General features: G+C 45.7%; 1 protein-coding gene and 1 pseudogene across 2 annotated transcripts in view; one reads left to right on the forward strand and one right to left on the reverse strand.

Moving 5' to 3' along the window:
* MMP25 (matrix metallopeptidase 25) overlaps nt 1-8492 on the forward strand; it is a 55627-nt gene that overhangs the window by 46358 nt on the left and 777 nt on the right. The window lies entirely within an intron of this gene.
* Nucleotides 3721-3839, reverse strand: LOC146025336 (5S ribosomal RNA; annotated as a pseudogene).

Consider the following 8492-nt stretch of genomic DNA (forward strand, 5'->3'; position numbering starts at 1 on the left):
TCCTCATACCACCAACACGCAGCAATCTCTCTGCCCTCCTCATACCCCCAACACGCAGCAATCTTTCTGCCCTCCTCATACCACCAACACGCAGCAATCTCTCTGCCCTCCTCATACCACCAACACGCAGCAATCTCTCTGCCCTCCTCATACCCTGTACATGCAGCAACCTCTCTACCCTCCTCATACCCCCAACACGCAGCAACCTCTCTGCCCTCCTCATACCCCCAACACGCAGCAACCTCTCTACCCTCCTCATACCCCCAACACGCAGCAACCTCTCTGCCCTCCTCATACCCCCAACACGCAGCAACCTCTCTGCCCTCCTCATACCCCCAACACGCAGCAACCTCTCTGCCCTCCTCATACCCCCAACACGCAGCAACCTCTCTGCCCTCCTCATACCCTCAACACGCAGCAACCTCTTTGCCCTCCTCATACCCTCAACACGCAGCAACCTCTCTGCCCTCCTCATACCCTCAACACGCAGTAACCTCTCTGCCCTCCTCATACCCTCAACACGCAGCAACCTCTATGCCCTCCTCATACCCCCAACACGCAGCAACATCCAGAACCTTGCGGGACCAGACTATAGCCCGTGCTGTAACACTGGCACCAGTAATAACGTCCTGCTGCCAACAGAGAGCACCCAGCATTCCTTATAGTCCTGACAGATGTGATGGGCAGGAATGCAGGGGCAATAACCGCAACCTTGAACAGTATGAGGGGCAATGCCTGCCTTACCTACTGGCTGGCACCAGGGAAAGCAGTATCTTCTGTCTGGGTGCCAGCAGTGCCAAGCATTCATCTTTGAAACACTGTGTACTTACTGCAAATGCTGCATGATAGCGCTGTAGAATAATACATGAGATTCTCGCGCTGGAGATCTGGTCATTGTGTTAGTTATACCCTACACTCATCACGTATAGTATTAGAATCAGGGGCGCGGCTTCAGCCTGGTTTACATGAAATTAGCAACCAATTAAATACAATTCAAAGCACATTAAGGAGGCATCCTTAGTGTAGCGCACCATTACTAATGTACGGAAAGGAGGCGTCCTTAGTGTAGCGCACTATTACTAATGTACAGAAAGGAGGCGTCCTTAGTGTAGTGCACCATTACTAATGTACAGAAAAGAGGCGTCCTTAGTGTAGCACACCATTACTAATGTACAAAAAGGAGGCATCCTTAGTGTAGTGCACCATTACTAATGTACAAAAAGGAGGCGTCCTTAGTGTAGCACACCTTTACTAATGTACAGGAAGGAAAGGAAGCGTCTTTAGTGTAGTGCACCATTACTAATGTACAAAAAGGAGGCGTCCTTAGTGTAGCGCACCTTTACTAATGTACAAAAAGGAGGCGTCCTTAGTGTAGCGCACCTTTACTAATGTACAGGAAGGAAAGGAAGCGTCCTTAGTGTAGTGCACCATTACTAATGTACAAAAAGGAGGTGTCCTTAGTGTAGCGCACCTTTACTAATGTACAGGAAGGAAAGAAGGCGTCCTTAGTGTAGTGCACCATTACTAATGTACAAAAAGGAGGCGTCCTTAGTGTAGCGCACCTTTACTAATGTACAGGAAGGAAAGGAGGCGTCCTTAGTGTAGTGCACCTTTACTAATGTACAGAAAGGAGGCGTCCTTAGTGTAGTGCACCATTACTAATGTACAGGAAGGAAAGGAGGCGTCCTTAGTGTAGTGCACCTTTACTAATGTACAGAAAGGAGGCGTCCTTAGTGTAACGCACCTTTACTAATGTACAGAAAGGAAAGGAGGCGTCCTTAGTGTAGTGCACCATTACTAATGTACAGGAAGGAAAGGAAGCGTCCTTAGTGTAGCGCACCATTACTAATGTACAGAAAGGAAAGGAGGCGTCCTTAGTGTAGCGCACCTTTACTAATGTACAGAAAGGAAAGGAGGCGTCCTTAGTGTAGCGCACCATTACTAATGTACAGGAAGGAAAGGAGGCGTCTTTAGTGTAGTGCACCATTACTAATGTACAGGAAGGAAAGGAGGCATCCTTAGTGTAGTGCACCATTACTAATGTACAAAAAGGAGGCGTCCGTAGTGTAGCTCACCTTTACTAATGTACAGGAAGGAAAGGAAGCATCCTTAGTGTAGTGCACCATTACTAATGTACAAAAAGGAGGCGTCCTTAGTGTAGCGCACCTTTACTAATGTACAAAAAGGAGGCGTCCTTAGTGTAGCGCACCTTTACTAATGTACAGGAAGGAAAGGAAGCGTCCTTAGTGTAGTGCACCATTACTAATGTACAAAAAGGAGGCGTCCTTAGTGTAGCGCACCTTTACTAATGTACAGGAAGGAAAGAAGGCGTCCTTAGTGTAGTGCACCATTACTAATGTACAAAAAGGAGGCGTCCTTAGTGTAGCGCACCTTTACTAATGTACAGGAAGGAAAGGAGGTGTCCTTAGTGTAGTGCACCTTTACTAATGTACAGAAAGGAGGCGTCCTTAGTGTAGTGCACCATTACTAATGTACAGGAAGGAAAGGAGGCGTCCTTAGTGTAGTGCACCTTTACTAATGTACAGAAAGGAGGCGTCCTTAGTGTAACGCACCTTTACTAATGTACAGAAAGGAAAGGAGGCGTCCTTAGTGTAGTGCACCATTACTAATGCACAAAAAGGAGGCGTCCTTAGTGTAGCGCACCTTTACTAATGTACAGGAAGGAAAGGAGGCGTCCTTAGTGTAGTGCACCATTACTAATGTACAGGAAGGAAAGGAGGCGTCCTTAGTGTAGCGCACCATTACTAATGTACAGAAAGGAAAGGAGGCGTCCTTAGTGTAGCGCACCTTTACTAATGTACAGAAAGGAAAGGAGGCGTCCTTAGTGTAGTGCACCTTTACTAATGTACAGGAAGGAAAGGAGGCGTCCTTAGTGTAGTGCACCATTACTAATGTACAAAAAGGAGGCGTCCTTAGTGTAGCGCACCTTTACTAATGTACAGGAAGGAAAGGAGGCGTCCTTAGTGTAGTGCACCATTACTAATGTACAGGAAGGAAAGGAGGCGTCCTTAGTGTAGTGCACCATTACTAATGTACAAAAAGGAGGCGTCCTTAGTGTAGCGCACCTTTACTAATGTACAGGAAGGCAAGAAGGAGGGTATAGATCCGCACAGACTAGGAATTAGTTTATTGATCAGAAAACCAACTAAATTATAACTACTGAGGATATAATTTCTGGTAGTTATGGGGTTGGCGGTGCGCCCAGCGTTTAGGGTCAATGATTGTACACTGGGGTTTTGTCAGGGAAGACCTGACAGAGAGAGAAAAACGCTTTTTGGGCGCACTCCTTTTTTGTAAATTTACAAGTATTAGATGATTATTTTAAGATATAACTTTTATTATAGACTTTGTTAAAATAAGTGGCACTCTGAATTCAAATAGTTGAATGGGTTAAAAATGTAGTGTGATCCTCAAACTATTATTGTTTAAGGAATAATAATTAGTATGTCACACTTTACTTTGTCATTTATGCACTGAGTTTTTCAAAGGTACGATTACCAGTGAACATAGGCAGAGAAATGATTTAGTTCCCTTAATGGATCAATATAGTGTGCTAATATTGCACAATGGGTATATATAATGGTATACACAAATAAGTCACAGCCTTATGTAATAAATAATTTCTAATAACAACAATTCTCTCTAGCAGTCATGGGTACAGTGGTTAAATTGAAGCAGCGACTTGCTTCCCTTATATTTGTATTGCCACACCTGGTCTTCCCCAGGGGTCTCCCACCTGGGTACTGTCCTGGCCCTCCACTGCTTGGCTTCCAAGTTCGGAGAGGGGTTGGGCAAACCAGCGGGGTATGGTGGCAATAGGTCAAAAATTAATGCAAGGTGCTTCAATCAATTATTACTGTTTGGCTGCAGATAGCGGTGGCGCATCACACTGGGCCTTTTTAATGGCCTATTAATTTCACAAAGGGTTAGTGATATATAGCTTATTGGGAATGCAGTTATATTGGCAGGTAGAGCACCCTGGTACTGTAGAACAAAATTATATTAAATATGATAGGGTGGTTGACACAAGTTGTGTCGACACAATTTTAGTTAGAAGGAGAAAAAGATATAATTATTATACATTGGTAGAGAGTAACGTTATGAAAGGTAAATTATTTTGGAGAAAAAATATGTTAGTAAGTAGAACACATTGTTGCAAGAAATCGTGCTTTGAGAAACTTGCTGTCTGTAGATAGAGTTAATTTTTGACAAGTATAAGGCACTGATTTAGAGCAATCTGCGCAGGATACATTGACACATTGTAATGGTTTTCTACAAATAGACACAATGTTGATGAAATGCTCCTGGTTGATCAAAGGAAAGGGGGAGATACTGTAGCCAGAGTCTAGTAGCCGGCTTGCTGAAAAAATTATAAAGAAATATATAGAGCTGACGCTGTGTTTTGGTGGTTGACACACAATGTGTCGACACAATGTTGCCTGTGGTATGCAGTACAGAGATGACGCCAAGTGGGGGATAATGTTAGAGCGAGCACTTCCCAAATGCAAAGGCACAGGGGAGTGTGCTCGTGTACCTGCTGCCGCTGCCTGTGTTAGCGGCTGATGACGGGATTTGGCGTGTCTGCGGCTTGCTGTAGTGAGCGTCGCGGTGTTGGACCAGACCAGGAGATGTGGTCTGCCGCTGACTGATGGGGTACAGGGAGATCCAGGGCGCAAGAAGCCGGACCTGCTTGTTGCGGATACTCCGTCGCGGAGATTGACGGCTGGTGGGGTCACGGCTGTATCGCGTTGATTATCGGTGATATCCGGTAGTTGCTGGCGAGGTAGGCTGGACGGGAACTAGCTGTGGACACGTGTTTCGCCTATGAGGCTTCGTCTAGCAGTGCCCAATAGAGCACACTATATTGATCCATTTAGGGAACTAAATCATTTCTCTGCCTATGTTCACTGGTAATCGTACCTTTGAAAAACTCAGTGCATAAATGACAAAGTAAAGTGTGACATACTAATTATTATTCCTTAAACAATAATAGTTTGAGGATCACACTACATTTTTAACCCATTCAACTATTTGAATTCAGAGTGCCACTTATTTTAACAAAGTCTATAATAAAAGTTATATCTTAAAATAATCATCTAATACTTGTAAATTTACAAAAAAGGAGTGCGCCCAAAAAGCGTTTTTCTCTCTGTCAGGTCTTCCCTGACAAAACCCCAGTGTACAATAATGTACAGGAAGGAAAGGAGGCGTCCTTAGTGTAGTGCACCATTACTAATGTACAGGAAGGAAAGGAGGCGTCCTTAGTGTAGTGCACCATTACTAATGTACAGGAAGGAAAGGAGGCATCCTTAGTGTAGTGCACCTTTACTAATGTACAGAAAGGAGGCGTCCTTAGTGCAGCGCACCTTTACTAATGTACAGAAAGGAAAGGAGGCGTCCTTAGTGCAGCACACCTTTACTAATGTACAGGAAGGAAAGGAGGCGTCCTTAGTGTAGTGCACCATTACTAATGTACAGGAAGGAAAGGAGGCGTCCTTAGTGTAGTGCACCTTTACTAATGTACAGAAAGGAGGCGTCCTTAGTGTAGTGCACCATTACTAATGTACAGGAAGGAAAGGAGGCGTCCTTAGTGTAGTGCATCATTACTAATGTACAGGAAGGAAAGGAGGCATCCTTAGTGTAGTGCACCTTTACTAATGTACAGAAAGGAGGCGTCCTTAGTGCAGCGCACCTTTACTAATGTACAGAAAGGAAAGGAGGCGTCCTTAGTGCAGCACACCTTTACTAATGTACAGGAAGGAAAGGAGGCGTCCTTAGTGTAGTGCACCATTACTAATGTACAGGAAGGAAAGGAGGCGTCCTTAGTGTAGTGCACCTTTACTAATGTACAGAAAGGAGGCGTCCTTAGTGCAGCGCACCATTACTAATGTACAGAAAGGAGGCGTCCTTAGTGTAGCGCACCTTTACTAATGTACAGGAAGGAAAGGAAGCGTCCTTAGTGTAGTGCACCATTACTAATGTACAGGAAGGAAAGGAGGCATCCTTAGTGTAGCGCACCTTTACTAATGTACAGGAAGGAAAGGAAGCGTCCTTAGTGTAGTGCACCATTACTAATGTACAAAAAGGAGGCGTCCTTAGTGTAGCGCACCTTTACTAATGTACAGGAAGGAGGCGTCCTTAGTGTAGTGCACCTTTACTAATGTACAGAAAGGAGGCGTCCTTAGTGTAGTGCACCATTACTAATGTACAGGAAGGAAAGGAGGCGTCCTTAGTGTAGTGCATCATTACTAATGTACAGGAAGGAAAGGAGGCATCCTTAGTGTAGTGCACCTTTACTAATGTACAGAAAGGAGGCGTCCTTAGTGCAGCGCACCTTTACTAATGTACAGAAAGGAAAGGAGGCGTCCTTAGTGCAGCACACCTTTACTAATGTACAGAAAGGAAAGGAGGCGTCCTTAGTGCAGCGCACCTTTACTAATGTACAGGAAGGAAAGGAGGCGTCCTTAGTGTAGTGCACCATTACTAATGTACAGGAAGGAAAGGAGGCGTCCTTAGTGTAGTGCACCATTACTAATGTACAGGAAGGAAAGGAAGCGTCCTTAGTGTAGTGCACCATTACTAATGTACAGGAAGGAAAGGAGGCATCCTTAGTGTAGCGCACCTTTACTAATGTACAGGAAGGAAAGGAAGCGTCCTTAGTGTAGTGCACCATTACTAATGTACAAAAAGGAGGCGTCCTTAGTGTAGCGCACCTTTACTAATGTACAGGAAGGAGGCGTCCTTAGTGTAGTGCACCTTTACTAATGTACAGAAAGGAGGCGTCCTTAGTGTAGTGCACCATTACTAATGTACAGGAAGGAAAGGAGGCGTCCTTAGTGTAGTGCATCATTACTAATGTACAGGAAGGAAAGGAGGCATCCTTAGTGTAGTGCACCTTTACTAATGTACAGAAAGGAGGCGTCCTTAGTGCAGCGCACCTTAACTAATGTACAGAAAGGAAAGGAGGCGTCCTTAGTGCAGCACACCTTTACTAATGTACAGAAAGGAAAGGAGGCGTCCTTAGTGCAGCGCACCTTTACTAATGTACAGGAAGGAAAGGAGGCGTCCTTAGTGTAGTGCACCATTACTAATGTACAGGAAGGAAAGGAGGCGTCCTTAGTGTAGTGCACCATTACTAATGTACAGGAAGGAAAGGAGGCGTCCTTAGTGTAGTGCACCTTTACTAATGTACAGAAAGGAGGCGTCCTTAGTGTAGTGCACCATTACTAATGTACAGGAAGGAAAGGAGGCGTCCTTAGTGCAGCGCACCATTACTAATGTACAGAAAGGAGGCGTCCTTAGTGTAGCGCACCTTTACTAATGTACAGGAAGGAAAGGAGGCGTCCTTAGTGTAGTGCACCATTACTAATGTACAGGAAGGAAAGGAGGCGTCCTTAGTGTAGTGCACCTTTACTAATGTACAGAAAGGAGGCGTCCTTAGTGTAGTGCACCATTACTAATGTACAGGAAGGAAAGGAGGCGTCCTTAGTGTAGTGCATCATTACTAATGTACAGGAAGGAAAGGAGGCATCCTTAGTGTAACGCACCTTTACTAATGTACAGAAAGGAGGCGTCCTTAGTGCAGCGCACCTTTACTAATGTACAGAAAGGAGAGGAGGCGTCCTTAGTGTAGTGCACCTTTACTAATGTACAGAAAGGAGGCGTCCTTAGTGCAGCGCACCTTTACTAATGTACAGGAATGAAAAGGAGGCGTCCTTAGTGTATTGCACCATTACTAATGTACAGAAAGGAGATCTCTCACCGATACACAGACACGGATCCACCCACCACAGCCCCGATATCTCACCGATACACAGACACTTATCCACCTGCCACAGCCCCGATATCTCACCGATACAGACACGGATCCACCCACCACAGCCCCGATATCTCACCGATACACAGACATGGATTCACCTGCCACAGCCCCGATATCTCACCGATACAGACACGGATCCACCCACCACAGTCCCGATATCTCACCGATACACAGACATAAATCCACCTGCCACAGCCCCAATATCTCACCGATACAGACACGGATCCACCCACCACAGCCCCGATGTCTCACCGATACACAGACACGGATCCACCCACCACAGCCCCGATATCTCACCGATACACAGACATGGATTCACCTGCCACAGCCCCGATATCTCACCAATACAGATCCACCCACCACAGTCCCGATATCTCACCGATACACAGACACTTATCCACCTGCCACAGCCCCAATATCTCACCGATACAGACACGGATCAACCCACCACAGCCCCGATATCTCACCGATACACAGACATGGATTCACCTGCCACAGCCCCGATATCTCACCGATACAGACACAGATCCACCCACCACAGTCCCGATATCTCACCGGTACACAGACATAAATCCACCTGCCACAGCCCTGATACCTGGCACACACCTGTCCCAGCACAATGTCACCTCCGATGCTGAAGGGATACGGTCAC

This window comes from Crinia signifera, chromosome 7 (assembly GCF_055691185.1).
Source record: "Crinia signifera chromosome 7, ASM5569118v1, whole genome shotgun sequence".
In the NCBI taxonomy this organism is placed as follows: domain Eukaryota; kingdom Metazoa; phylum Chordata; class Amphibia; order Anura; family Myobatrachidae; genus Crinia; species Crinia signifera.